Here is a 9,892-nt window from a genome sequence, read left to right on the forward strand (position 1 = left end):
TGTTTATTGTGTGATTCATATATGTGTATACATATATATATGGAGAATTACTTCTGATTCATTCAGTCCTGTACATATATATTCAACACACACACACACACACACACACACACCTCCCCATCCCGTCTCTCCAGCCCTCTCTCTCTCTCGCTCTCCCTCTCTCTCTCTCCCTCTGTTTCTTACACTTTATTTCTCTAATCAGCATAACCGGTGTTTAAAATTTTGTTAACAATTATAAGGCATTCGTAAGCAAAAAACCTTTTTGACATGTATTTAAGAGTATGATATAAAAAACGTGTTCCTCTGACATTTGCTCAGGAGCTGGGGACGTGTGTTGAACAGGAGGCGTCTGTGGAATCTCTGTCAAAACTTCTGCTCTTCCCAGCTTTTGAAGGGCCAGTTCATTGTCAATGTTTGAAGGAATAGTTCCCCATGCATAGTTCTCTAGATTTAGGCCTGTTTGAAGGAATAATTAACCGGGCTTTGGTCTCAGTAGATCTATTTACTTCTTCGGAGACATTCAAAGTCTGCGCTTCTTCTTCTTCGTCCACTATTTACTCAATATTGCCGTAAAAGACAGCTGGATTACAGTTACGTGTGGAATATGCTCTACTGGAAAGATAAATAGTTACGTATCGTAACTCCAGATTTTATGAGAATAGGCGTAGCCTTCTAAGAGCTGGCGCTATAGGGTTCATTCCTTCGGGCATTCCTTGTACCAGATAGTCTGTTATTCTTATTAAAAAAAGGCCTGCCATGGTAAGGACTTGGCCTAACTGGTTGCAAGGCCCAGGTCATGATAGCAGGTGTGCATGGTTAGTGGAAAAATTAGTCATGATTTGACATAATAAGTTGTGGGACACCACTTTTCTCCCAGCATGCAGTGTAGAAGGGATAGCAGGAAGAACACACATGCAACGGCAAATTATTCCATGAATATAGGCTTGCATGATTGGTGGGAAACTGCATCATGACTGTAAATTTATGGTACAGCAGGCAGAACACACATGCAACGTTGAGTGTGGATAGGACTAAGTGGGTCTGCCCAGCTGTCATCGCCCTCTCCCATAACCTGACAAGCCAGAAAGGCTGCCACCTGCCGTAAGCTCTTTAGATGGCAGGCGGGCGCAGGGCTAGCAGGAGGCATCGGGGTGAGTGCCAGGCCGGCACAGAGGCAGGACTCGCAGCGGGGGTGGAGATTCGAAGGCAGGATGTAGCCGGTCCGGACGCTGCTACAGAGGTGAACAACGCTGGAAATAGAGATCTTGATATTGCTAGCTTGAAGAAAAATAGGGAAACAAACAAAACAACAGCCTTAAATCGTCAAACATAGCCTAAAGTAATCTCATTGAGTCAGGTTAATATCTCTGAATTCATCATTGGTAACTGTTAGGAAGAACAGAAATAAAGGTTGAAAATAATATTTTCACCACACGTAGCGGTGATAATAATCATTAAAAATAATCAATATTACTCACCAGGAAAGTGCAGAACCTCTTTTCAATACATGCACAATGCACATGCATTGAGAGGTACACGTTTTTTTGAAAACGATACATGCAAGGGTAAAGTTGGGGGTAAAAAGAAAATACACCGTCTGCATCTGTGTATGCTCAGCAGAGAATGATCTCTGACCTTAGACCCTCATCACAGCTACAGCTGACGATGCTGTGTGACAGATTTTTAACTGACCATGCTACTGTTTGGTTTCTCTAACATACTGTGCGGGGACGTTTTCCTGCCGGTTGACCCTTCACGCCTATTAGTGGTACCCTTGAGTTTGATTTACAGATTGACTTCATTGGTTTAACAGTAGTTAACCCTCCCTATCTCCCCATCTGGTCCCCCCTTCTATTTCCCTACCCTTCTTCTCTCATTGGTTTGCTGTGCTTGGTAATATGTACAACTGCTAATTTAAAATATAAACAAAATAAATATCAGAACTATCCATTATTCATAAATATGTTTGCTCATGTTTGGTATTTGTAAAGTTATATACCAGTATACATATTAAATTCTCTGGGTGTCAGTTTCCCCTACACCTTCCTCAAGCTGTTACAGCTATCAGCGGGGCCCATTCGTAGAGCAAGTAAAATTTACCAGCCATAGTATAATCCTGCAACATCTCTCATGAGTTACTTTTAATCCTCCCCTAGTAAATTAAAGTGAGAAATTGAATTAGAAGCTTTTCTTGTCCAATAATACAGATTTAGAACAAAGTATCTGATAGAGCGCAAATACGGTAGTCTCCTCTATTCTGACATATCCTCAGAAGTCTAATCTCTCACGTACATGCAGTGTTTGATGTCCAATTAACCAGAATGCACACAACTGAATATCCCATTTAAACCCCATTATCTAGACAAGGGAAATGTTCACAGCTACCTTAGAGTTTCCTGTCAAAAAACCATGATCTGCATTTCCAATAATGCCAGCTATTTCCAGACTTGGAGACGAGATAAGGGGCATTGGTGAGTGCTGTGTTGGGTTCTTCACAGAAAATAAAGACTGCCTTGAGTAAGTGTGCATAGACTCTTTATTTGAACATGATTGGCAGTTAAATATTACATGCTTGACTCACAGTTACACTTCACCTACAACCATAGACTGTAAAAAAGAACCCACGTCTGGAAATAGCTGTCATTAGTAGAAATGCAGATTGATATATGCCTAACAGATGCCGTCACCCCAGATATAATACGAGCTCTCCCCATGACAAACAAAGTTAAGTGCCAAACTGTTAACATTACACAACAGGTTCACAGGGCTTTACCCAATATTAGGATGGAAAATTCTACAAAACAGATAAGAAGCAACCTCATGATTTTCTAAACCATAGCTGTGGTTTAACACTGACGCGCCCTAACAAGTTTTCATGTTGCATCCTCGAGAATGCAAGCAGGGCCACTTGCAGCAGATATCCATAGACTGATCCTCATACATCCACATAAATGTGTGGATTTCAGTTATTCAGCAACTCCAAATACCTAAATTTATGCAGGTAATGGGAACGTCTTACGTCATACTCTAGCTAGTTAGCTGCAAGCTAAGCTGGATTCCAGTATCTAGGTAAAGGTGACCAAATACTGTTTATTGATCAAAATCTGAATTTTCTACTTCAGTAAAATATTGAATCTTTTTTCAGTTGATTTCATCTTTATGATGTGCAGTTTGGCTCTGGTTGAAAATATTATCTTGCTAAACTATACCATTGCTCAAAGTACGGCCAATGGAGTCCCTCAGAGGTATTTTGTGGGTACCATCAAAAAAGTCATAGTATAGTATGTGTATCCCCTTCCTGCACCTGTCACCTTAACACAGCGCTAAGTATCAAATAGGAAAATGAGGGTTGACTTTAATTTGAGATCCAATGAGGAGACTGCTGAACTTTCCCTGCCTAATTGTTGAATTAGACCTGCAATATCTACCCCAAAAAACACACGTGACAACAGACTGACGGCTTTAAAGAAGGTATGTTGAACCCAGTAAATCCTAAATCCTTTACAGCACAGTATCTCAACAAGATAGGTAAATTAAAGTGACTACTTCATTATAATACTTCAGTACCTATTCCATCAACTCAAAGTTGGATTCACAGCACACAGTTCTTTTAAGTACCTTTTGTTGATTTTTATATGTTGAAACAACACTTGTACATTTTACTCTTAAGCGTACCTGCACTTCTTGGGCACTGAACCCCGAGTTGCCCCCGGTGCTGCGCATCGGAGTGTGAATGTGTGTGAGTGTATATCTGGGGAGCAGGTGGCACCTTGTACGGCAGCCCCGGCCACAGTGTGTGAATGGTGAATGTTTCCTGTAGATGTAAAAGTGCTTTGAGCAGTTGTTAAGACTGGAAAAGTGCTATATGAATACAGCACATTTACATTTACAGAGAAAGTGTCAGAGAGATAGGTAATGTCTCTTACTACATAAACTACACTACCCAGAGGGCACTATATGACTTACCTGAGTTTCTGGCCCACCCTTCAGAATCAGAACCCATCAGAAGTTTGCTTCTCCACGTACGCTAGTTGGAAAAAGCTACTGAAAACCTAGAAACTAAAAAAGAAGTGGGTTGAGTTTGTAAGTCATTTTGTTGCTTCAGTAAGGTACTAAAAGAATGTGTGTGCCAAAGCCAGACATGTCAACAAAGGTCCAAGTCCAACCAGAAACATCAGGTACGATTCATGAGTTTCAAACTAACGTTAACGTTGATGTGAGCAGAACAGCTAGCGTTAATGAGGAGTCTGCAGCTACCAACATTAACGTTACCTTAGCCAATGACATCAATGTCAACAATAATGTGAGTAACAAAACATATGGATGGACTAACTGTTAAGGGTAAAAATTATGTATGTTTGCTCCACAAACAGCTGGCTCTTTTTAAAAGATAACAAACCGGGCTGCAAAACATGTAGCAGCATCTCGCCACTTGCAAATAATACTTAAAACAATAAATTGTAGTTGAACCAGCAATATCTCCAAGTCTTGTTTTTCATTGCAGAAATGTCAAATGTCACAATGATTTGCCAATGTAAGAGAGTACCGGCACCTTTTTTCTCCACTTCAAGCACTGGTCAACCATAACAGAAATCTACAGGTTTTGCTATCAGCTAAGGCTAACAAGATCCTGACAGATTGCTCTCTATTTATATTGTAAAGGATGATGGCCATGAATGTGGAGTCCACTTTATGATAAAGATCTTTAAAAACAGAATTTCAAACAAGCTTATGACCTTTCTGCTCAATGCTGCAGAGCCACTGCAGTGAGAATGTGTCTGAAGTCCGGGTGACGTGAGCCTGGTAATTGTGAACCTCTCTTCCCTTTCTCCGCTGGCTGTTGTGAAGGGAGCGTGTGCTAAGGTTGAGAAAATCCCTACCATTCCCTCTAATAAGCCCCTGTGGGACCTGCATGAACACTGCTGCAAGTACATGCAAGCCGTCTGCAAAGTGAGAGTGCTAGCTACTTCTATTTTTTTTGGGGGGGGGACATTCATAGTTATAGAATAATGACCTAATATCCCACTCCGCTCTGTGACACATGATCGGGTTACAATAAGATGTCAGAATCAATCATGGTTCAGTGCTCAGTGCAGCACAAAATGCTTCCTTGTACAAGAACTGGACTAGTGAGATATTGTGTGTCAATTTGTGTGACGTAGGTAAGGATATTGGTAAAAATACTTGTTTGTACAACTTCTTTCAGCTGCTGGGATTTTAAGGGCACATCATTCAATTACAAACCTACAGTATGCAGTGTATGTGTGTATTGTTGAGATAAAAAAGTTTTTCCTTAAGGTATATTTCATAAATGGCACATGCACATGTATAGGAAATGGACAAAGTACTGTGATTAAAAGAAGAGATGAAAAGAAAAAATGATAAATTCATTGAGGTGCAATTTCCTTTTTCACATTTATTTTGTGCAAGCTCCTGCCAACTTGATTTCTCCAACATGAGATTTCTATTTAGCCCTTTCTGTTGACACACAAAGCTCCACAACAGCTTGTTGTGGTCTACAATTGAGGCACTCGATGAAGGCGAGCTGAATGTCAGCGGGTGCTGAAGATGGTGGCATGGGGCTTTCGGTGTAATTAATTTCCTGGGAGCTTTGGCCCCAGATCTCCAGAGCCGCTTCCTTTCATTTGATATCAGGTCCAAGGATCTCCCCCCATAAAGCTCATGGTTCTGCTGTAGGGTTCTCCAGCCTTATCCGTAGCCCCGTCTTATCTCTAGCTTGTCCCTGCAACCTGACTGCAGGAAGATTAGCTCTGCACCTCTTGTCACCTCCTGATTTTTCTTTCAGTGAAGACAGAAAAGAGCCCGACATAAGCCAAGATTAAGCTAGTACTGTGGGTGTGCTAACCATGTTTTTCTGGAGGTCTTCTCAAGCTGTGGTGGCTGGGGTAAAGGTCAAACCTGTTTAGTTTAATCTTTCATTTTTACAAAGTAATTACACAGGGATGGGGAGAAAAAAGTTATCTTGGGAACATATGGTACTTCCTTATAGACCCCTGTATGTGACACTTAGAATTCCTAATTCCTTTCTCTTCAGTTAAAGCTCAGACCATCCCTAATGTATATTTCCCAGAGATTCATGGGGGAACATGTTCTGTTCAAAGCTCAGTTATGACCAGTCGTACAGGAGATTTGGGTCAGTTGGTGGCTCTAAGCTGTCAGGAAGAGGGTAAAAAGCAGAAAGCTGAAGGCACTGATGATGGGACCTTTTGGGAGAGCTTGCAAGCCCAGCCAATTAGCTAGTGAAAGGATGGTGTTTTGAACTTCAACCTTGCCTGCTGTACTTTCATTCAACAGAGATTTGATTTTGTTCATTAAGCCCAGTGTAGTATTCTCTGTTGTCTACAGCCCTGTACTATTACACAAGCATCAGAGGCAAGGTCACAAACGGTCCAATTACAATTCCACTTCAGCATTTTGACATTTAGAAGAGAGAGAGAGAAAAAGGGTTTTGTGCAAGAACAAATATAGTTGTATGTTCTTTTAGAGAGCTACAAACCCAGACAACTCTCTGACCTTCTTTTAAACTTTTTCCCTCTGTGCTCCAAAATTATTATCATATTGACATGTTGTGTATTGTATGATTTCAAGTCTACACGTGATATGTGACTTCTAGTGTCTAATTAGGGAATAGTTTGTAAAGGCTTTAGCAAAACTTTTAATCCAAACAAAAACAGCCAGCCTTCAAACTCTGACAGAATTCAGCAGCTGCTGTTCATCAGCTTCTTTTTAATGGTATCCTTTTTTGGAGGGATAATATTGTGTTTGTGTGTCAATTAAGAAAACCTGAAAACCCAAAGCTGTGTGCTTTCTCCTACCAAGAAAAGACCAAATCAAAGCACTACCTCCTATTGTAAATAACTGCTAGTGTTTCGCAAATAAACATGCTAAGGGAAATTTGAGTACATGCCGCTTGAGTTTTTAATTATCTCCATTTCCCAAATTGCAGTTGGAGAATCTCTCAGTTGATTCTTTCTATGAAAAATTGTATGTAACTTGACAAAAAGCAGAACGGGGTTTGTGTGTGACTTACTTTTCTCTTGTATTCCCCTCTGAGACAAAGTTCAACAGCAAGGCTTTGTATTACAGACCTACTTAATATCAAATCTGCCTATGGAAAAACATAGTTTGGACAAGTAACAGTGGATAGATGTATTGTTTATTGTTCATATTTTCAGAGAATGGTTCACAAGAGAAAAGGTTTTTAAGGATGTGGAATAAGTGATGAGTTTGGCAGACTTAACACTTTCTAACAAAGTTGCTAAGTATTTCTTAACATAATCTGTAACCCCACATAATTATACAGCTAGCTAATGTGCACACAGCTTGCCCTTCGAAATAATGCTAGATTTCCACTCTAGGTGGTAGGGTAGTTAGTTGTGGAGCTTACGTCAGAGCAGACAAACACACAGTTTAATCCATTCCTCACACCTTTGCTCTTGTGTTTTGGTTTTGAAAAAGTGATTAAAAAAACCTAGTGTTGCTCTTATTTGAACACACTATGTGCACCGGTTTTGCATGTGGAGAAATGCAAAGACTTGCCGTGCCTTGTAGGTTTAGTAAGCTATGATGGACAGTCAATCCTCAGTGGTGGGGTTTAGGAAACAGTCAATTAGATCCTGATCCTTAGCTCTGAGTTACAGTTGTACGTAATCATATAAAGATAACTGACATTAAAGTGTCATCATACATGACATTCTTTTCATTAGCTAGTCTATAACGATGAGCGTTGTCCTCCCTCTACACCTTATCTTTAGAACATATAACGCCACTGTATGTATGATTTGGCATGTTACATCTCAGATATGCAGCAGTCTTACTTGTTAGCACAGTACGTGTGGCTGTGTGTTTGCATGTGCATGTACTGAGCACACAAGGATATGCACAATCCTGTCATCATTATTTAAATGAGGTCTCTCTTGCATCATTTCAAAATGCTTGACCATCTGCAGGCTTTCTCTCCACCCTCAGAGGGACTTGAACAGCATGGCAGTGGCTAACAGTGAGCCCGCTGCGTTTGCACAGGAACACAGTGTGAAATCTGTCACGGCCTCTGTTTATACTTAGGCACTGCTTCGTGTCTCACCCTGCTGACGAGGGTGGGTCTCAGTCTGGAGTGGGCCTGCTCCTTTTTTGAGGAGATTTTATACTACCGGTATGTCGTTAGCAAAGGATGTCCCCATTTGGCCAAACACAAACAGTGAATTACAGAGGTTGGCTAATATGTGCTTTTTCTGTAGATGCTGAAATTGTTCATTTCCTGTAAGTCAGTTGAGATAAAGCCAAAAAAGTGTATTTTAAGAAGTAACATCAGAGTAGTGGTTGGTCTGCTTCCATTTTTAGATTGGACATGAGTGTTGAAATTTTTGTTTCTTTATAATGATGGTCACCATCTTTCCCTAACCATCCAGTTGGTACGTGCAAGGTAACAGAACTGTCAAGGATGGTGAGAAGGTTGGAACCAAATTCAGAGATGACAGGTGAGGTGAGGTGATTTAACAAAAAATCCCCAAAACAGAAGGTATCCACAAAACAGCAGATCAAAAAATGAAGATACCAGGACCTGTTGCACAAAAGTAGAATAAAGATATCCAGGATAAGTGAAAAAGCGCAGCTTGACTTAGTCTGAGCCGATATTCGCGGCTTAATCGGCTGCATGTTTGCCGAGGCAGGATGAACAGGTGAAGCTATGTCAAGCCAGGTGTAGACAGCCGGGATAAGTGCACGTTCAAGGCTTTCTTAAATGGACCACGGTATCGATCAAAGATTTACTGATGCAGAAATGTAGACGACGCATGCGGCATATGTTTCACCTAATGAGCAGCAGCTTCTAATGGAAAATAACGAGGAGGTGAAGCATATTATATGCAGAAAGGGAAATGCGGCTAATATCAAACGGAGAGAAAAAGCCTAACAGACTATAGCGGACCGACTGAATCTGTAAGGATGTAAAAATATCTACTTAGCCTACTAGTCACAACACATTTTTACAAAGTTGTAGGCTACACTGTTTTTTAGTTGCTTTAAATGTGCTAGTTTCATGTTTCTGTTTTTATGTGATAAATGTGCTGGTTTTACTGTAAAGTGTCTTTGAGTAGCGTACCATGTAAAGCACAATATAATCAAAATGTATCATTATTTAGCCTACTTTGGCTTAAAAGTGAGCAGAGGGAATTAATGTTCCCCGGGAAGTGTACCCTAAGGACTACAGGCTTTATTTCAAACCCTTATTTACAACACGTGAACATGTTTTACAACCATGTGCACAAATCTCTATAAACTATGTCTAATTCTAAATATCTTTGAACAATTAATGTTCATACAGAACAATCAGAAAGGGACAAAAACTAGAAAAAGAAGTAAGTGACTTCAATAAATGCTATGAGCATATATGTAAAACAATATTTATGTTTTTTTTATTCTTCTGGCAAGTGACAGCACCAAAATAAAAGATAAGAAGCATTGTGGTGTTCCCGGTGTGATGAATGTAAACTACACTATAAACGTATTGAGAAGGTTATGAAAAGTAAACATTAGGCCTACATATTAAATAGTAACACAAACTATTCTTTATTAGAGAAGGGCAAGCAACAAGAAAATGAAATCATAAATGCATTGGTCTCTGACCAGTCTGCCATTATTATCATCTGGGAATTGCATCGTCCCACTCAATCTTTGGAGCATACTTTTCTTTTTAATAAAAATAAAACAGAACACATGCAGAAGACAACAAAATGACTTAAACACGTTTATTTTGGATCAGAGCGGCAGCTGATTTGACACATGAGACTCCAGGATTAATCTTTGCCTGGCTGGTGGCCTGCTCTGGACCAGGCTAGCCGCAAAAAAATAAATCTCCATGGTTACTTGGCCG

The sequence above is a fragment of the Etheostoma spectabile genome, unplaced genomic scaffold (assembly GCF_008692095.1).
Source record: "Etheostoma spectabile isolate EspeVRDwgs_2016 unplaced genomic scaffold, UIUC_Espe_1.0 scaffold00001890, whole genome shotgun sequence".
NCBI lineage: Eukaryota > Metazoa > Chordata > Actinopteri > Perciformes > Percidae > Etheostoma > Etheostoma spectabile.